At 40.6% G+C, this 22,289-nt stretch overlaps 1 long non-coding RNA gene and 1 pseudogene across 23 annotated transcripts in view; one reads left to right on the top strand and one right to left on the bottom strand.

The window, feature by feature from the left end:
• LOC309637690 overlaps window positions 1-22,289 on the top strand; it is a 192,617-nt gene that overhangs the window by 47,647 nt on the left and 122,681 nt on the right. For 20 of the 22 annotated variants that reach the window (XR_014250731.1, XR_014250732.1, XR_014250733.1 and 17 more), the window contains one exon: window positions 9,063-9,191. The exons of 1 other annotated variant lie outside the window; for it this stretch is intronic. This is a non-coding gene — a long non-coding RNA (uncharacterized lncRNA). Of the gene's footprint in view, window positions 1-8,986; window positions 9,192-22,289 lie in introns of all 22 variants that reach the window. One more of the 22 variants, XR_014250741.1, reaches the window with a different exon arrangement.
• Window positions 6,558-8,271, bottom strand: LOC309637676 (calponin-3 pseudogene; annotated as a pseudogene). Its single transcript has one exon. The product of its transcript is annotated as a calponin-3 pseudogene (transcript).

Raw genomic sequence — 22,289 nt, 5'->3', positions numbered from 1 at the left:
GTTAAAATAACTAGTGTGGAATCTATTTTCTTGACTGGACCCTGACTTATACAGATGATTTCTAGACAAGGGGGAAAATAGCAACTTTACTGTATTAAAATCAGAAGTCAAAGACCCTGTTTTATAAATTTTTGCATACCCACAAGACTGAATGCTGACTTATACAAATATTCAGTAAAGAGTTGAGTAATGAATATTGGATGAATCAATGTGCCCACAAAAGATATCCATGTCCTAATCCATGGAACCGGGGGTGCGGGGAGAATCTTTGCAGAAGAAATTAAGAATTTTGAGATGAGGTAATTATCCTAGATTATCCAGGTGTTCTCTGAATGCACACACATGTAATATCCTTATAAGAGGGATGCAAAAGAAGATTTGATAGAGAAAAGGTGATGTGAAGATGGAGCAAAGGGAGATAATAAGATGCTGGCTTGGAAGACTGGGGTGATGCAGCTGTTAAGCCAAGGACTGCTGGCAGCCACTGGAAGCTGGAAGAGACATGGAGCAGATTCTCCTCTAGAGCCTCCAGAAGTATAATGGAGTAAGTTTCTGTTGTTTTAAGCCATCAACTTGTGATCTTTGTTACAGCAGCCACAGGAAGCTAATACATGAATACTGAATTGGATTAAATTGACGTGGGAGATGACTTTCCTAAGGAAATTAGTTCTTCTAGTGTCACATCCACGTGGCTTAACCAGACAGGTCAGTGTCCTGTCTGTTTTGGGTCCATAGAGGGGCCCTTATTTTCAACCCTCTGATTTATTTACTAGAATAACATACCCACTACCTAAAAGGATTTGAGGTTGCCTATAGTAAAAGACAGCTCTAAGTAAATGTAAAACGAGAAGGAAAGAACTGAAGTCACATTATAGTAGTGGTTATTCATTCATACATTTATTCAATCTTACACTAATTTAAAATATTCTAGGGACTTCCCTGGTGGCGCAGTGGTTAGGAATCCACCTGCCAATGCAGGGGACACGGGTTCGAGCCCTGGTCCGGGAAGATCCCACATACTGCGGAGCAGCTAAGCCCATGTGCCACAACTACTGAGCCTGCGCTCTAGAGCCTGCGTGCCACAACTACTGAAGCCCGCGTGCCTAGGGCCCGTGCTCCTCAACAAGAGAGGCCACCGCAGTGAGAAGCCCGTGCACCACAATGAAGAGTAGCCCCTGCTCGCCACAACTATAGAAAGCCCACGTGCAGCAACAAAGACCCAACACAGCCAAAAAACAAAAAAAATTAAAAATTAAAAAAAGAAAATAAAAAAAATATTCTACACACCAAATTAACATACCCAGAACTGTTCTTGATTTAATAAAGATGCTCCTTATGATGCAGGGTCAAGAAATAAAAAAATTTTGAAAGTAAAATGCACCTAAGCAGCTTGGTGTTTGGGCTCAGCATGGCTAAGAAACTGGACTCTAGGCCAAGCACCAGGCTGCCTGTGTTCTAACCCCCTACTCTGCTGCTTTAACCGAGCGAATAGGCTCGTTGCCCGCTGAGCAGAGAAAGACCAAATACCAAGGCAATAGTCTTTTGCAGAGAGAAAAGTCTTTATGGCACAGTAGCCAAGCAAGCAGACAGGAGACAAAGCTCAGATCTGTCTCTCCAATCTGAGGTTCAGTCAAACTTTTATGAGGTAGGGGAGGAGGGTTGGTCTGGGGAAGTGCTGGTGGCTCAGGTTTTGATTGGAGGGCTTTGGAACTTGGCCATTTACAGTAAGGTGTGGTGAAGGGGACTTCAGCACCAGATCTTCCTGGACAATGACACTTCGCTTCTGAAAGGGTTCCAGGGTTCAGGTTCCAGTCATGTCCTGGTCCTCTGTTTCCATTGGGGGCAGTTAATTGAGGTCAAACTTTTCTCCTCTGCTCATGCATTGGCTATATGACTTGAGGTTTTGTTCTGTTGTCTCTGAAAAGCAACTCACTATCTTATTAGAAGCAGGATAGGGCCAGTTTGGGCTGGTTCTGTGGTTACGCTACGTGTTGTGCTACTGGGCCTGCGTTTCTTCCAATAGCCTGGGTACCTAAATGACTGCATGGACAAAGGCTATTTACCTGCTCAGTACTGTTACATAGCACACAAAGAAATTTCTATTGTGTATGAGCCTTACATATTTTGGCGTCTGTTCGTTGTAGCAGCTGGCCTGTCCTAATTCATAACATTCTATGGCAATAGACTTATCATTTATTGAGGATAGAGTGCACTGCTGATTTCAGTGGAGGGCCAAAGGAATGTGACTTATAAGAATATGTATTTGGTCTTCCTCCTGCTTCTGGCACAGAGCTCCTAAAACCCTTGGAATTTCCTAAATAAGTTCAGTGGGAGAATTTTTTGTCATAATATTTGGTCTTTTGTCCTTGGTTTCTGAAACAGCTTCAGAGCCATAGCGGCAAAAAGAGTGTTTTGTTATTTTTTCATAACAAACCTGTTTCAATCACAGTTGCTTTGTGTTAATGAGGTGGCTTTTGGAAAGCCCCAAAGGATGGGGGCTGGTTACCAGGGGAACCAATCACTGATTAGAGGGTTGGAACTTTGAGCTCCTCTTTGGGAAGGGGTGAGGGGCTGGAGATTGAGTTCAATCATCAATGGCCAGTGATTCAATCAATCATGCCTACGTAACATAGCTTCCTTAAAAACCCAAAAGGACATGGTTCAGGAGGTGCTGGGAGAGTGGTGTGCTCTGAGAGGGCATGGAAGCTCCACCCCCATTCCTACATACCTTACCCTCTGCATCTCTCCCATCTGGCTGTTCCTGAGTTATATCCTTTTGTAATAAACTGATAATCTAGTAAGTAAATGTTTTCCTGAGTTCTGTGAGCCACTCTAGCAAATTAATTGAAACTGAGGAGGGGAATTTATAGTTCATTGGTCAGAAGTGCAAGAGACAACCTGGACTTTTGATTGGCATCTGAAGTTGGGGTAGTGGGCAGTCTTGTGGACTGAGCCCTTAACCTGTGGGATCTGACATAATCTCCAGGTAGCTAGTGTAAAATTGAGTTAAACTGTAGAACACCCAGCTGACATTACAGAATTGCTTGAATGTGTGGAAAATACCCACACATCTGGTGTCAGAAGTGCAGTAGTTTTGTAGTAGAGTAGTGTGAGCAGTAAAGGAAACACAGGAGGAAGTGAATTTTCCCATTACGTTAAGTCATTTTGATGTAGAGCAGGGCTAGGCAACCCCTCAGGCCAAATCCAGCCTGCCATCTGTTTTTTTGTTTCTTTTAAATTCAATTGTATTTTTTGAATAGATATTATAAACACATGGTAGAACATTTAAAAGGTAAAAATGAATATGCCTTTGAAAGTAATTCCCCCTCTTTCCATTCCCCAGTTATCCAGTTTCCCTCCTTAGATGCAGCTACTATTACCAGTGGATTCTTGTTATCTTCCACAGGTATTGAGATTCTGTGCGTATAAGTGTGTGTATTGCTTTATCCGAGGTCATGAAGATTTATCCCTGTGTTGTCTTCTAATAGTTTTATAGTTTTAGCTCCCATGTTTAGGTCTTTGATCTGCTTTGAGTTGATTTTTATACATGGTGTGAGGTAAGGGTCCAACTTTATTCTTTTGCATGTGAATATCCAGTTGAACCAGCACCATTTGTTGAAAAGACTACTTTTTCCTCTGTGAATGGTCTTGGTACTCTTGTCAAAAATCAACTGACCATAGATGTATGGGTTTATTTCTGGGCTGTCAGTTCTATTTTATCTCTATGTCTATCCTTATGTTAGTAACACATAGTCTTCATTACTGTAGCTTTGTAGTGAATTTTGAAAGCAGAACTATGAGTCCTCCAACTTTGTTCCTTTTCATAATTATTTTGGCTATTCAGAATCCCCTGCAATTCCATATGAATTTTAAGGTCAGCTTATCCATTTCTATAAAAAAGGCAGTTGAAATTTTGATATGAATTGCACTGAATTGTAGACGAATTTGGGGAGTATTGACATCTTAACAATATTAAGTCTTCCAATCCATGAACACAGGATGTCTTTCCATTTATGTAGGTTTTTAATTTCTTTCAACGATGTTTTGTAGTTTTTAGCATACAAGTCTTGTACTGCTTTTGTTAAATTTACTCCTATGTATTTTATCCTTTTTGTTGCTTTTGTGAATGGAATTGTTTTCTTAATTTCGTTTTCATTTTTGGATTGTTCATTGCTAAGTGTTTAGAAATACAACTGATTTTTGTATATTGGTCTTGTATCCCGCAACTTTGCTGAACTAGTTTATTAGCTCTACTAGTTTTTTAGGTGGCAGATGCCTGATTCTTGATAGACACATGGCTGTTCATGGTGTAGACCACACTTCCAGCCTTCCTTGGAGCTTGCTATGGCCCAAGGATTAAGTTCTGGTCACTGAATGTGAATGAAAGTGATGTGTGCAACTCCAAGTTGTGCTGGCCCTTTCTCCTTTCCTACTCTCTCTCTCTCTTTTTTAAATAAATAAATAAATAAATTTATTTATTTATTTAGGCTGCATTGGGTTTTCGTTGCTGCGTGTGGGCTTTCTCTAGTTGTGGCGAGCGGGGGCTACTCTTTGTTGCGGTGTGCGGGCTTCTCATTGCAGTGGCTTCTCTTGTGGAACAGAGGCTCTAGGCATGCGGGCTTCAGTAGTTGTGGGACGTGGGCTCAGTAGTTGTGGCTCATGGGCTCTAGAGCGCAGGCTCAGTAGTTGTGGTGCACGGGCTTAGTTGCTCCGCGGCATGTGGGATCTTCCCAGACCAGGGCTCAAACCCGTGTCCCCTGCATTGACAGGTGGATTCTTAACCACTGTGCCACCAGGGAAGTCCCTTGTACTCTCTTTTGACTGGAAGGGCCTGTCTTGCAAAGATCTGTGCTGTGTTTTTGTAGATAGAGTTTTACTGGAACATAGGCACCTTCATTCATTTATGTATTGTCTATGGCTACTTTCATGCTATGATGGCACTGTTGAGTATTTGTGACAGAGACCCTATGTCCTGCACAGCCTGAGATATTTACTATCTGACCCATTACTGGGAAAAGTTTGCCCATGTCTGGCTTAGAGGACCTCTCGATAGTAGTATTTTATGATCCCATCTTTCTAGAATTGGTTTTATAGTCATTGTTATTTGAAGCATCGCTGTCTTTGGTTTTACTTATATTAATTTCTGTCACAGGCTGGCTGCTTGCTTCTTCTCTCCAGCAAGAGCTCTCTTGGCAGCAACAGCAGCTCTCGGATCATCATGAACTTTCTGATCATGAAGAGTAGTCTAGGTTTTATTAGACTGATCATTCTCTCTCCCTCTCTCCTTTCTGTAATTTGCCTTCCCGTTCTTGAATTTTTTGCTTAGAAGTTTTTTGCTTCCTCTGTAGCTAAGAGCTTCTGCTCTCCTCCTGTTCATTCATGCTTTTTTTTTTTGGCAGCTTGTGGGATCTTAGTTCCCTGACCAGGGATTGAACCAGGCTCACGGCAGTGAAAGTGCCGAGTCCTAACCACTGCACTGCCAGGGAATTCCCCCATTCATTCTTTCTCAAGCCAGCTTCTCCTGCCAAGCTCCTTTCTCTGCTGATGCAGTACTTAAAGGTGTCTGCTCTATGCTGCAAGGTTCTGCATTTCTGCTCCACCATCTCTGTGGCAGAATATAGCTCTTGTCAGGCTTACACCTCATCACTCAGTTTGATTAGAAATGGTCTCTTTTTCAAGTACAGGACTCTTTTTTAAAAATTGAGTGTAATTTACATGCAAAAAATACTCTGATGTTAACTGTCCAGTTTGATGAATTTTGACAATGTAGGCACCTGTGTAGCCACCACTCAAAACAACGTAGAGAACATTCTGTCTTGTGGCTTTTCCCAGTCAATTCCCACCTCTGCTCCCCAGGGGCAACCACTGTTCTGATTTCTGTCACCACAGATTAATCTTGCCTGTTCTTGGACTTCACATAATCAAAACCATATAGGAAGTGCTCTTTTGTGTCTGATTTTTTTTTTCACTCAGCATAGCATAATGTTTTTGAGATGTATCCTTGGTGCCCGTATAAGATAGTTCCTTTTTTATCACTGAGTGGTATCCTAGTGTGTGGATAGAACAGATTGGTTATCCATTCTCCTGTTGACGAACATTTGAGTTTTTTCCAGCTCAAGTACAGTATTTTTTAACCAGAATTTTGTTCATGGCCTTTTCCAGCTTTAAGGCATTGTCATCCTGTCATTGTCAGCTGTATAATGCAATTATCCAAAATTTGAATTTCTTTCTTTTTCAGAAGTCAGAGCTTCTGGTTGTCAATCCTGGCTGCTCGCTAGAATCACCTGGGGAGTTGTAAATCCCAACAATCAGGCCACACCTGAGACCCATTAAGTGAGGCTCTCTGGAAGCGGGTGGGGCCTAGAGTCCGAGGTTTTAAAGCCCCCCTGTGATTGCACCATGTGGCCAGTAGGGGGCGCTCTTGCACGAAGTCTTCTGGAGTCGGCGGAAGGCTTGGAATGTTGCTCTCATCTGAAGCTTCCCATGATAACTGCTCCGTGCTCTTCTTTTTTTTTTTTTTTTTTTTTTTGCACACTGATCAGGACTTTATTTAAAAATTAGCAAACAAACAATACTGTAGAAACATTGATATATAAATTTCTAAAATGCTGCATCTTAAATTTAGTTGGCAAAGACCACATTTAGCTATAAGCATGAGTTTAGTCTTCCACGTAGAAACCAGATACTAAACTGTAAAAAAAAAAAGCTTCCTATTGTTTGAAAATACCAATTTAAGTAGAGGATTGTAAAAATGCATAGATCTTCTTTAATAAAAGAATTGACTGTACAAGAGTACTCCCCTTTCACAGTATTCCTTTTTACTTCATATGCGAGTTATTGGTTATGCTGTAGGATTTAACTGTTACAGCACTAAAAGGCAACTATTTAGGGAAGAGGCAGAAAAAGGGAAAAGGAATGTATGTAAGGCAGTATTTCCTTTAGGTACAATAAGCATAATAGTGTTTTAGGAAGACAAGATAAAAATTACTCAAGGCTAGCTTGGTTCTCACTGGATAAAAACAACGGGCTAAATACTGAGCTCCTCTGTGACTCTAATAATCAATGCCTTGGTCTCCATATTGGTAATCTCTGGGGTAGTCATCTTGGTACTCGCCATGGTATTCATCTGGGTATTCTGCCTGATAATCACTATCACTGATTCCCGACCCATTTGTTCCGGTTCCTTGGCTTCCATTGTGAATGACAGGTTCTGTGGGCACAGCACAGTATTTGGGGTCATATACTTGCCGCCCAAGCCCGTACACACTCATTCCTTTCTGGGAAGCGACTTTGTTGGTACCCATCTGTAGAGAAATTGTCGAGTTGTCCACGGGTTGTAATGTTAGCTTCTGATCGTAGATGTCTCTTCGGGTACCCAGTGCTAACATCCCCGCCTGGCTGGCTCCTTTGTTGGTGCCCATCTGCAGACTAATCGTGGTCTGATCAAAAGGTTTGTCAGTTTGCATTTTGGGATCATAAAGATGCCTCCTAGTCCCATAGGCTGTCATCCCTGCTTGGCTGGCGCATATGTTGGTTCCCATCTGCAAACCAATTACACTTTGGCCAGCTTTTAATTTTCCTTCATCGAAACGTCTTGTTTGTTTTTCTGCGTACTTAACTCCAATGTCAATGGTTGTATGGAATCCTTTTGTTTTAGCCAGACCTGCTAGGGCCACCAGCGTAGTCTGAACCTGGGTCATGTTTCCATTCTCAAAAAAATCATTTGCTTCAGATATGTCATGTGGCTTCATACCATAAGCCTGAATAGCTTTGATAAAGTTGCCAGTATTCTCCAACTGAGGCCAGTTTAATGAGGACTCATTGACTTTCTTCACTGAGCCTGGCTGTAGCTTGTTTATGAGTTCGCAGAGGATTATGCCATCTTTTAGGCCCAGCGGAAAGTTGGTGCCAATGCTCATGCCGGTCACCTCTTCTACCCAATTGCGAAGATCTTCTGCCTGATGATCATACTTGGAAGCAATCTTGTTCTTGACTTCGGCCGAGAGCCCATAGGAAGGGCCCTTGTTGAAGTGGGTCATGATGAGTCGGTCGGCGGGAAGAGGCTGAGCTCTGGTCCGGGGGTTTCTCGCACTCGGCTTCCCCGCTCCTGGCCCCGAGGAGTGGCCGCACCACAAGATGCTCGGAGCTCGCTCACCTGGGCGGCGCAGGAATCGCCCGGACTCGGCGGCGGGACGCGGGTGGTGCCTCGGCTGCTCACTCGGACGAGGTCCCGCAGAGCCTCTCGGTCGGCTCCGGAGTCCCGCACGAACTCCGTGCTCTTCTTAAATCCGGTATTTTTCTTCTCTAGAATTTGAAGGCATTCAGACTTCATCTTCTTTCTAATCGGTTTTGTTTCTTTAAGGGCTTTTCTTTTCCTTCCTAAAGTTATACCAAATTCCTTGTTACAAGCTTCCCATATCTCCTTTACATTCTCTTTTCCCTCAGCTTCCCCTCCCCCGCCCCCCCACCCCACCCCCTCCACCCCACACCCCAGCCCACAGACAAGCAGATTTTACCCCCTGCATTTGGTCCAGATCCTCAAGCCTTCTAGAAGAGTGCATTGTAAAGCCCAGGCACCTCTTCAGGTGAATTCTCCTTTTGTACGTTATTTTCTTCAAAAGAGTTCAGAGCTGTTTTGCTCTTTTGGTCATAAATTGACGTTTTGAAATAACTTATTTTATTACTAAGAAAAAGATTTCTGCAGAGCCCGTTGTTCAGTCCTCTGATATCTTCTACTCTTGATGGAAAAGAAAGTTCCCTGGAAGAAGATGGCAAATGCACCAATTCCCAATAAAGCGTAATAATTATAGGCTACCAGGTGCCTGGTGAAAACCACGGGTTCTAGATCAAAAACAATTGCCCTCTCCTTGGCTGTCAGGCCGGGACAATTTGCAAATTCTGAAGCACCAATATCCTTCAGCTTGTAGGCAATCAGACTGCTGGCCTCTTCTGATAGGTGGAACCTCTTCTGGCTCCTTCATTTCAGGTCTCGTTCTGCTTTCTCTGGCAGCATCTTGTCACTTCTCTGCTGGGCTCATGTCCTTATTCACCATTGTCTTCAGTTCCAGTGTCTTCTGGGCTTTGTTGCTTGCCCCTGAATGGATCTTTGGAGCAGCCAGCGGGACACCTTTCTCCACCACACGTGTGTCAGTGTCTGTCTGTACCTGACCCAGAGGGCAGCGCCTCCAAGCGTGAGTAGCCTCCTGGCTGGGGATCTGGAGCAGTGAGTTTCCAGGGTCAAGTAACAAGGGCAGGAGGAGGACTGGGGAGATTCCAGTGCTGGACTAGGGCGGGCAGTGGGCATGTCAGCCCCAGGTGCTGGCACTAAGGGAGTGCATGGTCTGTGGAGATTTGTTGTTGTAATTCTACCTTGTGTTGATTTAGGTGGTCTAGCTTGAATATATAATAGGGACTGTTTTCCCTGTTTAAATGACTGCCCACTTTTACTTTTCTACCTGTGACTTCTTTCTTAGATCATAGCAAGGTTGCAAAATGTAAAATTGATGTGACAGATGTAGGGAATTTTAAAAACAATGATAAAACCTAATAGCTTGTCTGCTTTTTATTGTAAAACCTTGCACTGGCAATCCTAAACAATATTAGTGGTAAAATGTACCCCTCCCGAAATTTTTCGTTACAATTGCTTTGGTCATTGTTGAATTTCAGTAAAAAACCATGTGCTTCAAATTAGCACATTTTTATTATTTATGCTTTATAGTCTACATGGAAGCTAATTTGGAGAACTCTCAATTGATATAGTAGGAAACCTCCCCCTGACCCAACACACACCCATATAAACTCAGTTACATGGATTCATTAGGAAAGTAGGAACCTAGAGGTTTGAAATCCTTCAAGCTCACTTCAGGTGTATTGTGTGTCTCCAGCCCCAGCTGTACTGTGTATTCCTGCATTTAATTAGTGAATATGAAATAAACAATGATGGCATAGTGGTTGTAAAAATTATAAAACAGAACTGGTATAATTTTAATTCTGTCAGTCTTTATGTGATCAATTAAAGTTCTTATTTTGTGTTTAAAATTTTAAATGGCAAAATTGAGTGTAAACTGCAAGGTGTGTGTGTGTGTGCGCATGCACGTATATGTATATATTCTTTGGTCAACACAAATTTTCGTACATGAAATACTTTGCTTGATTGAATATTTTTAAATTTTGAAGTTATTCTTTTTAATAGCTATTTTAAAACAAGAATGAATCAAGAAAATGATTACTGATTAGAACATGATTATTACTGAAAATAATTTTGTTTATGGAGAAGGGGGTGTTAAAATGATCCACCTGGGGTATGAAATGGGGCAGTGAACACAGAGGCAGGAGTCCTCGCCAGGTCATCACAGGAGACCTGCTACACCAGATCTTCTGTTCTGACTTTCCCTCTTGGGTGGCTGAATTTCACCTTTGAGTCTTTTCCTCAGGAAGGCCTCTGAGAACAATAGTCCTTGAGCATGTACAAAACTGTTTGCGCTGAGTATAAATGTCTTGGGTAATGTTTGCTTTTTCCTGCATTTTGAGGCCTCGCTGGCTCCACTGTCATCCAGCACTGACTATAGGTGTAGGGTCGTGTGAGCCCTGCCATATTTCTGACGTGATGTGATCTGTTTGCCTGTTGGTTCAAAGGATTTTTTTTTTGGTTCAAAGGATTCTTATCTTTGAAGTCCAGCAAATTTGCCAGCGTTGGAAGTGTTCACCATTTATATCCCCTTTTAATGGGACCTGGCCTTTCTACTTGTCTCATGTGTTTTCTCATTGCCAGAAGCCGTGTCAGGATTCTGTTTTTTTTTTTTTTAATATTTATTTTATTTATTTATTTTTATTTATTTGGTTGCACTGGGTCTTAGTTGCGGCTCGAGGGCTCCTCAGTTGAGGCCTGCCGGCTCCTTAGTTGTGGCATTTGAACTCTTAGTTTCAGCATGCGTGTGGGATCTAGTTCCCTGACCGGGGATTGAACCCGGGCCCCCTGCATTGGGAGTGTGGAGTCTTAACCACTGTGCCACTAGGGAAGTCCCAGGATTCTGTTTTTAATTCCGTCTTTGGATTTGCTTCCTTAGGGATGCCAATAACATATATATGTGTGTGTGTATGTATATATATATATATATTTATATATATGTATATTCTCTCTTGCCCATTTGCCATGTATATTATTTCCTTTTAAGCCTGTTTAAGTATTTTCATTTCATCTTGCTCACTCTTCAAAGACCAGTCCTTTAAACCCCCTTCTGTGTGTCTCAGCCTCTCTTTTCCCTGTGATGCTTTCCAATTTCATCTTCTCTTCTGTGTTGCTTTAATTTTCTTACTTTCACTTATTTCCTGCGTCTTGCCAGTTCACATTTTGCTCTTTTTTTATGCAGTGCTCATACATCTTTTTACTCTCATCCTGGGGCTCTGGTTTCATGGAAGAGTTGGTTTTTTAAAAATTGAAGATGAAATATCTGATGGGATTTTTTCACCTGCTTTCTGGTAACAATTTTCTAAGTGTTTTTCAGTGTTCATGTTTGTCCTGCTTTTTTCCTCCCTTTTTCATCTAGTATCTTTGCACAGGTTCCTTTTTGATTGTTCATCTTTGGCAGAGGTGAGCTTTTCAGGTCGAGCTGGGGCCCTTTCCAGCCAGCAGGAATCTTCCTAATGGCCTGGGGTTATTATCATTTTTAAAAAATTTTTTTATTTTTGGCTGTGTTGGGTCTTTGTTGCTGAGCGCGGGCTTTTCTCTGGTTGTGACGAGTGGGGGCTACTCTTCGTTGCAGTGTGCAGTCTTCTCATTGCGGTGGCTTCTCTTGTTGTGGAGCACGGGCTCTAGGCGTGCAGGCTTCAGTATTTGTGGCACACAGGCTCAGTAGTTGTGGCTCGTAGGCTCTAGAGCGCAGGCTCAGTAGTTGTGGCGCATGGGCTTAGTTGCTCTGCGGCATGTGGGATCTTCCCAGACCAGGGCTCAAACCCATGTCCCCTGCATTGGCAGGTGGATTCTTAACCACTGCGCCACCAGGGAAATCCTGGCCTGGGGTTATTATAACCTTTACTTTTCCCCAAGTGGTAGAAGCAGGCGGCCATGGGGATATGTACAATGCAAAGCCATGGGTATTGGCAAAAACAACAAAGTAAGGATCTCCAAAATTTCTCTCCTCTGTAAAAGCAATGAGAAAACTGGCCAAAATGGTCAGAGTTAACTTTTCCAAACTCTGGAAATTAACCAAAGGCTTGCAGCAATTCAGGAAGCGTTTATGCAAGAAAAATGGCTGAATCCCAGTAAGAATAGTGAGCTTTTTAGTGTTGTGGGGCTTTTTTGTTTTTTGTTTTTTTATTGTGGTGAAATATACGTAACATCAAATTTACTGCCGTAACCATTTTTAACTGTACGGTTCAGTGGTATTAAATACATACACATTGTTGTGCAACCATTGTCACAATTCATCACCATATTTCTTTTCATCTTGTAAAACTGAAGCTCTATACTTTTTAAACACTAACTTCCCATTCTTCACTCTTCCCACCCTAGGACCACCATTGCAATTTCTGTCTTTATGAATTTGACTACTCTGAGTACCTCATACAAGTGGAATCGTACAGTATTTGTATTTCGTGACTGGCTTATTTCACTTAGCAAAATGTCCTCAATGTTCATCCATGTTGTAGCATTTTGGAGAATTTACTTTCTTTTTTTTTTTTTTTTTTAATTAATTTATTTATTTATTTTTGGTTGTGTTGGGTCTTCGTTTCTGTGCGAGGGCTTTCTCTAGTTGTGGCAAGTGGGAGCCACTCTTCATCGCGGTGCGCGGGCCTCTCACCGTCACGGCCTCTCCCGTTGCGGAGCACATGCTCCAGACGCGCAGGCTCAGTAATTGTGGCTCACGGGCCCAGTTGCTCTGCGGCATGTGGGATCTTCCCAGACCAGGGCTCGAACCCATGTCCCCTGCATTAGCAGGCAGATTCTCAACCACTGCGCCACCAGGGAAGCCCTACTTTCTTTTTAAGGCTGAATAATATTCCATTGTATGTGTATACGACATTTTGCTTATCCATTCATCAGCTGTGGACACTTAGTTGCTTCCATGTTTTAGCTATTGTGAATAATACTGCTGTGAAATAGGTGTACGAATATCTCTTTGAGCCCCTGCCTTAAATTCTTTGGGGTATATACCTGGGAGTGGAATTGTTGGATCATATAGTAATTCTATTTCTAATTTTTTGAGAAACTGCTGTACTGTTTTCCACAGTGGCTGAACCATCTTACATTCCCACCAAAAAGGCACAAATTTTCCAGTTTATCCACCTCATCACCAACATTTGTTGTTTTTTTTCTTTTACTTAATTAATTAATTTATTTATGGCTGTGTTGGGTCCTCGTTTCTGTGCGAGGGCTTTCTCTAGTTGCGGCAAGTGGGGGCCACTCTTCATCGCGGTGCGCGGGCCTCTCACTATCGCGGCCTCTCTTGTTGCGGAGCACAGGCTCCAGACGCGCAGGCTCAGCAGTTGTGGCTCACGGGCCCAGCTGCTCCGCGGCATGTGGGATCTTCCCAGACCAGGGCTCGAACCCGTGTCCCCTGCATTGGCAGGCAGATTCTCAACCACTGCGCCACCAGGGAAGCCCGTTTTTAGTTTTTTTGATCATAGCCATCCTAATGGGTATAAGGTAGTATCTCACTGTGGTTTTGATTTGCATTTCCTTAAGGACTGAGTGGCGTTGAGCATTTTTCCTGTGCTTATTGGCCATTTGTTTATCTTCTTTGGAGGAATATCCAAGTCCTTTGCCTGTTCTTGAATTAGGTTGTTTTTTGGTTGAGTTTTAGATGTTCTATGCATATTCTGCATATTAATCCCTTAGATACATAATTTGCAAATATTTTCTCCCATTCTGTGTGTTGCCTTTTAACTCTGTGGATAGTGTCTCTTGATGCACAAAATTAAAAAAATTTTTATGAAGTCTAATTTGTCTTTCTTTTGTTACCCGTGCCTTTGGTGTCATATCCAAGAAATCATTGCCAAATCCAATGTTGTGAAGTTTTGTCCAATTTTTTTCTAAGAGTTTTATTGTTTCAGGTCTTATATTTAGGTCTTTGATCCATTTTGAGTTAATTTTTGTCTGTGGTATGAGGTAAGGGCCCAACTTCATTCTTTGCATGTGGACACCCAGTTTCTCCAGCACCATTTGTTGACAAGACTGTCCTTTTCTCATTGAATGGTATTGGCACCTTTGCCAAAAATCATTTGACCATGTAAGTGAGGGTTTATTTCTGGGCTATTTATATTCTATTCCATTTGTCTATATGTCTGTCTTTATGTTAAAACTACACTGTTTTGATTACAGTAGCTTTGTAGTAAGTTTTGAAATCAGGAAGTGTGAGCTATCCAGTTTGTCCTTTCCAGATTGTTTTGGCTATTCGGGGCCCCTTGAGTTTCCATATGAATTTTAGAATGGGTTTTTCTATTTCTGCAAAAAACATCATTGGGATTTTGATAGAGATTGCTTTGAATCTGTAGGTTGTTTTGGGTAGTATTGACATTTTAATAATATTAAGTCTTCCAATCCATGAATATGCAATATGTTACCATTTATTTCTGTTGTCTTCTATTTCTTTCAGCAATGTTTTATACTTTTCATTGTATAAGTCTTTACCACCTTGTTTAAGTTAATTGCTGAGTATATTATTCTTTTTGATGCTATTGTAAATGGAATTGTTTTTGTAACTCATTTTCAGATAGTTCATTGTGTATAGAAATGCAACTGATTTTTGTGTGTTGACTTTGTATCCTTCTACTTTGCTGAATTCATTTATTAGCTCCAGTAGCTTTTTTGTGGAGGCTTTTGGATTTTCTACACATGAGATCATATCATCTGCAAACAGAAATAATTTTACTTCTTCCTTTCCAATTTGGATGCCTTTTATTTCTTTCTCTTGCCTAATTGCTCTGGCTAGAACTTCCAGTATTATTTGAGTAGAAGTGGTGAAATTGGGTATCCTTGCCTTGTTCCTGATCTTAGAAGAAAAGCTTTTAGTCTTTCACCATTGAGTATGATGTTTGCTTTGAGTTTTCATACATATCTTTTATTATGTTGAGATAGTTTCCTTCTATTCCTATTTGGTTGAGTGTTTTTATCATGAAAGGATGCTGAATTTGTCAAATGCCTTTCTGCATCAATTGAGATGATCATGTGTTTTTTTTTCCCCTTTATTTTGTTGATTTGGCATATTACTGTATATTGAATAATTTTTGTATGTTGAACCATCCTTGTGTTACATGAATACATTCCATTGGTCATGGAGTATAATCCTTTTAATATGCTGTTGATTTCTGTTTGCTAGTATTTTGTTGAGGATTTTTGTATTGGTGTTCGTAAGGGATATTGATCTGCAGTTTCCTTGTAGTGTTTTTGTTTGGCTTTGGTATTAGGGTTATGCTGGCCTCAGAAAATGAGTTAGGAAGTGTTCCCTCCTCTTCAGTTTTTGGGAATAATTTGAGAAGGATTGGTATTAGTTCTTATTTAAATGTTTGGTAGAATTTACCAGTGAAGCTGTCAGATCTAGGATTTTTTTTTTTTTTTTTTTTTGCCACACTGTGCGGCTTGCGGGATCTTAGTTCCCTGACCAGGGATCAAACCCTGGGCCCCCTGCAGTGGAAGCGTGGAGTCCTAACCACTGGACAGCCAGGGAATTCCCTAGGACTTTTCTTTGTTGGGAGATCTTTAAAAGATTGAGATAGGGCTTCCATGGTGGCACAGTTGTTAAGAATCCACCTGCAAATGCAGGGGACATGGGTTTGATCCCTGGCCCAGGAAGATCCCACATGCCATGGAGCAACTAAGCCTGTGCGCCACAACTACTGAGCCTATGCTCTAGAGCCCATGCTGTGCAACAAGAGAAGCCATGACAGTGAGAAGCCCGTGCACTGCAACAAAGAGTAGCCCCAGCTTGCCCCAACTAGAGAAAGCCCAGGCGCAGCAATGAAGACCCAATGCAGCCAAAAAAACAAACAAAAAAAAGATTCCAGCTATAAGTGTGATCATACAGTATTTGTCTTTCTCTGTCTGAATTTTATTTTACTTAGCATAATGCCTTCAAGGTCCATCCACATTGTCACAAATGGCAGGCTTTCCTTCTTTCTTGTGGCTGAATAATATTCCATTATATATATACCACTACTTCTTTATCCATTCATCCATCAATGGACATTTAGATTGTTTCCATGTCTTGGCTATTGTAAATAATGCTGCAGTGAACATGGGGATGCAGATATCTTTATGAGACAGTGATTTTGTCTCCTTTGGATAAATACTCAGAATGGAACTACTGGATCACATGGTAGTTCTATTTTTCAGTTTTTGAGGAAGAGTGTGGTTTTCCATAGTGGCTGTTGCAATTCACAGTCCCACTGTGCACAAGGGTTCCTTTTTCTCCACATCCTCCCAAGACTTGTTATCTCTTGTCTTTTTGATAGTAGCCATTCTAACAGATATGAAGTGATATCTCATTGTGGTTTTAATTTGCATTTTTCTGATGATTAGTGATGTTGAGCACATTTTCAGTATCTGTTGGCCATTTGTATGTCTTCTTTGGAAAAATATCTATTCATTTCTTCTGCCCATTTTTTAATTGGATTATTTTTTCTTTTGAAGTGCATGAGTTCTTTATATATTTTCAATATTAACCCTTTATCAAATATGTACTTTGCAAATATTTTCTCCCATTTGGTAGGTTGCCTTTGCACTTTGTTGATGGTTTTCTTTGCTGTATAGAAGCTTTTTAGTTTAATGGAGTCCCACTTATTTGTTTTTTTCTTCTATTGCCTTTGCTTTTGGTGTAAAATCCAAGAAATCATTGCCAAGACCAATGTCAAGGAGGTTTTCCTCTATTTTTTCTTGTAGGAGTTTTATGCTTTTAGGTCTTACATTCAACTCTTTACCATTTTGAGTTGATTTTTATGTATGGTGTAAGATAGTGGTCCAGTTTCATCCTTTTGAATGTCACTCTCCAGTTTTCCCAATATGGCAGTCCATTTCCCACCATTTGTTGAAGAGACTGTCCTTTCCCCATTGTATATTCTGGCATATTGTCATAAATTAATTGACCATATTTGTGTGGGTTTATATCTGCGCTCTCTATTCTGTTCCATTGATCTATGTGTCTGTTTTTATGCCAATACCATTACTGTTTTGACACTGTAGCTTTGTAATATAGTTTGACATCAGGAAGCATGATGCCTCCAGCTTGTTCTTCTTGATCAAGATTGCCTTGGCTGGACTTCCCTGGTGGCACAGTGGTTAAGAATCTGCCTGCCCATGCAGGGGACATGGATTCAAGCCCTGGTCTGGGAAGATCCCACATGCTGTGGAGCAACTAAGCCCGTGCACCATAACTACTGAGCCTGCGCTCTAGAGCCTGCGAGCTACAACTACTGAGCCTGCACACCAAGAGTCCGTGCTCTGCAACAAGAGAAGCCACCGCAATGAGAAACCTGTGCACCATGATGAAGAGTAACTCCCGCTCGCTGCAACTAAAGCCTGTGTGCAGCAATGAAGACCCAACGCAAAAAAACCAGAAAAAAGAAAAAAGGATTGCCTTGGCTATTCAAGGACTTATGTAGTTTCATACAAATTTTAAAATTGTTCTGTTTATGTGAAAGATGCCATTGGAATTTCAATAGAGATTGCGTTGAATCTGTCGGTTTCTTTGGGTAGTATGGACATTTACAAATACTCTTCCATTCCATGAGCATGGAATAGCTTTCCATTTATTTGTGTCTTCAGTTTATTTTATCAGTGTCTATAGTTCTCAGTGTACAGGTCTTTCAATTCCTTGGTTAAACTTATTCAAGGGTATTTTACTCTTTTTGATGCAACTGTAAGTGGTATTGCTTAAATATCTCTTTCTGATAGTTCATTGTTAGTATATAAAAATGCAACATATCAGACTTCCCTCGTGGCGCAATGGTTAAGAATCCGCCTGCCAAAGCAGGGGACAGGGGTTCAAGCCCTGGTCTGGGAAGATCCCACATGCTGCAGAGCAACTAAACTCATGCACCACAACTACTGAGCTTGCGCTCTAGAGCCCACAGGCCACAAGTACTGAAGCCCATGCACCTAGAGCCTGTGCTCTGCAACAAGAGAAGCCACCGCAATGAGAAGCCCATGCATGGCAACGAAGAGTAGCCCCTGCTCGCTGTAACTAGAGAAAGCCTGAACGCAACAACGAAGACCCAACGCAGCCAAAAATAAATAAATACATTTATTAAAAAAAATGCAACATATATTTTTTTTTTTGCAACATATTTTTGTATGTTGATTTTGTATCCTGCAACTTTACTGAATTCATTTCTTAGCTCTAACAGGGGTTTGTTTTTTTTTTTTGGTTGAGTCTTTAGGGTTTTCTATATATAAAATCTTGTCATTGGCAAATAGTGACAGTTTTACTTCTTCCTTTCTGATTTGGATGACTTTTATTTTATTTTTTTCTTGCCTAATTGCTCTGTCTATGTTTAATAAAAGTGGTGAGAGTGGGTATCCTTGTCTTGCTCCTGATCTTAGAGGAAAAGCTTTCAGCTTTTCATCATTGAGTATGATGTTAGCTGTGGGCTTATCATATATGGCCTTTATTATGTTGAAGTTTGTTCCCTCTGCACCCACTTTGTTGAGAGTTTTCATCATAAATGGATGTTGAATTTTGTCAAATGCTTTTCTGCATCTAATTAGATGATCATGTGATTTTTATCCTTCATCTTGCTAATTTGGTATATCACATTGATTCGGGGATGTTGAACCATCCTTGCATCCATGGAATAAACCCTGCTTCATCGTGGTGTATGATCCTTTTAATGTATTGTTGAATTTGGTTTACTAATATTTTGTTGAGGATTTTTACATCTATGTTCATCAGTGATATTGGCCTGTAATTTTCTGTGGTGTCCTTCTTGTTTTGGTATAAGTGTAATGCTGACCTTGTAAGATGAGTTTAGAAGTCTTCCTCTTCTTCTATTTTTTTGGAAGAGTTTGAGAAGGATTGGTATTAATTCATCTTTGAATGTTTGGTAGAATTCACCAGTGAAGCTGTCTACTTCTGAACTTTTTTTTGTTGGGAGTTTTTTTTTTTAGTAGTTCAATTATTTATTACTTCATCACTCCCATACCCCACCCTCCTGACCCTTTAGTGGAGCTGTTTCACCACGAACAGAGAAAGAAAGGATTAAAGACATTCAGTTACATACAACCGACTAGCCTCTCAGCCCCTCCAGAAGCATTTGTATTGTTGAGTGGTTGTTTATAATTGAAGACCAGGCCATTTAACAGACATCGAATAGGGAATTCCCTGGTGGTCCAGTGTTAGGACATGGCGCTTTCACTGCTGGGGCCCAGACTCGATCCCCGGTTGGGAAATAAGATCCCGTAAGCTGTGCAGTGCAGCCAAAAAACAAAACAAATGAAAAAACAAACAAAAAACAAACAAAAAAACATTGAATAAAACCACAAGTGCAGGAATTGGGAACCAACAGGACAATGTGGGGTCCTGCGTGGGAATCTGGCTTCAGGGTCAAGTGCCTTCACTGCTCGTGATACACACGGGATGAGGTGTGTGCTCTTGATACACATGGGGTCGGCTACAATACAAGGGATATAAACTCAACAAGCCATTTGGAACTGGAAGATAAAAGGTAACATGGTACCCTGAAGAGGTGCTTTTACCGGAAAAAATCAAAAGCTTGTGAAACAACACGTCTATGAGTTTGTTCGTAAACCACGTAGTTTCTCTCAACTGAAACCAGCAGAAACATCTGTGAGGTTCGCTTTTCGGAGGGGTGGTTTAGTAGCTCTTTTCATTCAACCACAAACCCCTTTATGTAGGACTAGTCCAAAGCAAGTTGCTGTATGTTCTTTACAGGCTAGAATCAACTCTTGTAAATCAACTCATCTGAACTACTATGTCAAGATATTTGTCTAAGTGGGTCTATGTCTGACTTGATCCCAAACTTGACGCATTCTGATGCTGCACCCAGAAAGTAGTAGTGTAAGTGATAATAGTGCCACTTCACAATCCATTTCATGATGAAATATGTACCAGGTTGTATGTTCATTAGGAAGAATGATATTAGCGCTTACTACTATGCTTCCTAGTGAAACAACCAATGCATTAACTGTTGGGAGATTTTTGATTACTGATGCAAACTCACTGCTAGTCGTCAGTCTGCTCAGATTTTCTATTTCTTCATGATTCAATCTTGTATGTTGTATGTTTCTAGGAATTTATCCATTTCTTCTAGGTTGTCAAATTTGTTGCCATATAATTGTTCATAGTAGTCTCTTATGATTCTTTGTGTTTCTGTGGTATCAGTTGTAATGTCTCCTCTGTTATTTTGGTTTTATTTGAGACCTCTTTTTTTCTTGGTGGGTCCAGCTAAAGGTTTGTCAATTTTGTTTCTTTTCAAAGAACCCACTCTTCATTTCATTGATATTTCTATTGTCTTTTTAGTTGCTATTTCCACTCTGATCTTTATTTCCTTCCTCTACCATCTTTGGGTTTCATTTGTTCTTTTTTATTTCCATGAGGTGTAAAGTTTGGTTGTTTGAGATTTTTCTTGTTTCTTGATGTAGGTATTTATCATTTATGAACTTCCCTCTTAGAATTGCTTTTGCTGCATCTCATAAGTTTGGGTATGTTGTATTTCTATTTTCATTTGTCTCAAGGTATTTTTTAAAAAAATAAATTTATTTATTTACTTTTGGCTGCACAAGGTCTTCATTGTTGCGTGAGGTCTTTCTCTAGTTGCGGCGAGCAGGGGCTACTCTTTGTTGCGGTGCGTGGGCTTCTCTTGTTATGGAGCATGGGCTCTAGGCATGTGGGCTTCAGTAGTTGTGGCACATGGGCTCAGTAGTTGTAGCACTAGGGCTTAGTTGCTCCGCAACATGTGGGATCTTCCTGGACCAGGGCTAGAACCCATGTCCCCTGCATTGGCAGGTGGATTCTTAACCACTGTGCCACCAGGGAAGTCCCTGTCTCAAGGAATTTTTGATTTCTCTTTTGATTTCTTCTTTGACCCATTGGTTGTTCAGTAGCATATTGTTTAATCTCCACATATTTGTGAATTTTCCAGTTTTCTTCTTGTAAGTTATTTCTAGTTTCATACCTTTGTGGTCAGAAAATATTCTTGATATGATTTCAGTCTTCTTAAGTTTACTGAGACTTGTTTTGTGGCCTAATGTATGATCTGTCCTGGAGAATGTTCCATGTGTATTTGAGAAGAATATATTTTATATATTTTTGAATGAAGTGTTCTGTATATATCTGTTAAATTTATCTGGTCTAAATTGTTAAGGTTGCTGTTTCCTTATTGATTGTCTGTCTTGATGATCTATCCATTGATGAAAGTGGGGCATTAAAAACCCCCACTATTATTGTATTGCTGTCTATTTCTTGCTTTAGGTCTGTTAATATTTGCTTTATATATTTAGGTACTCCTATGTTGGGTGCATAAATATTTATAAATGTTGTATCTTCTTGTTGGATTGACCCCTCTATCATAATTTAATGCCCTTTTTTGTCTCTTATTAGTCTTTGTCTTAAAATCAATTTTGTCTGATATGAGTATAGCTACCCTATCTTTTGGTTTCCATTTGTATAGAGTATCTTTTCCATGCCTTCGCTTTCAGTTTGTGTGTGTCCTTACATCTGAAGTGAGTCTCTTGTAGGCTGTATATAGAGGGGTCTTGCTTTTTTATCCATTCAATCACTCTGTCTTTTTCTTTTTTCTGAAAATGTCTTTATTTTTCTGTCACTCTTTTTTGTGGCAAAATATATAACATAGAATTTACCATTTTTAAGTGTAAAATGACATTAAGTACATTCATGTTGTTGTACAACCATCACCACTACCCAGCTCCAGAACTTTATCATCTTCTCCAACTGAAACTCTGTACCTATTAAATAATAATTCCCCATTTCCTTTCCCCCTAGCCTCTGGTAACCACCATTCGATTTTCTGTCTCTATGAATTTGACTATTCTGTGTACCTTATAAGTGGTGTCATACAGTACAGTTGACCCTTGAACAATGCAAGTTTGAACTGCATGGGTCCACTTACACCCAGATATTTTTCAGTAGTAAGTACTATACTACTACATCGTCTATGATTGGTTGAATCCAATAGATTTGGAGGACCCATAGATACAAAGGGCTGACTATAAGTTATATGTGGATTAACCCCCTCTTTATTCAAGGGTCAACTGTATTTGTTGTTTTGTGATTGGCTTATTTTACTTAACTTAGCATAATATCTTTAAGATTCATTCA

The sequence above is a fragment of the Balaenoptera physalus genome (assembly GCF_965194825.1).
Source record: "Balaenoptera physalus genome assembly, chromosome: 11".
Classification (NCBI taxonomy): Eukaryota; Metazoa; Chordata; class Mammalia; order Artiodactyla; family Balaenopteridae; genus Balaenoptera; species Balaenoptera physalus.
Note: the sequence above shows the minus strand (reverse complement) of the source record. Positions and strands in the feature narration are given on the sequence as shown.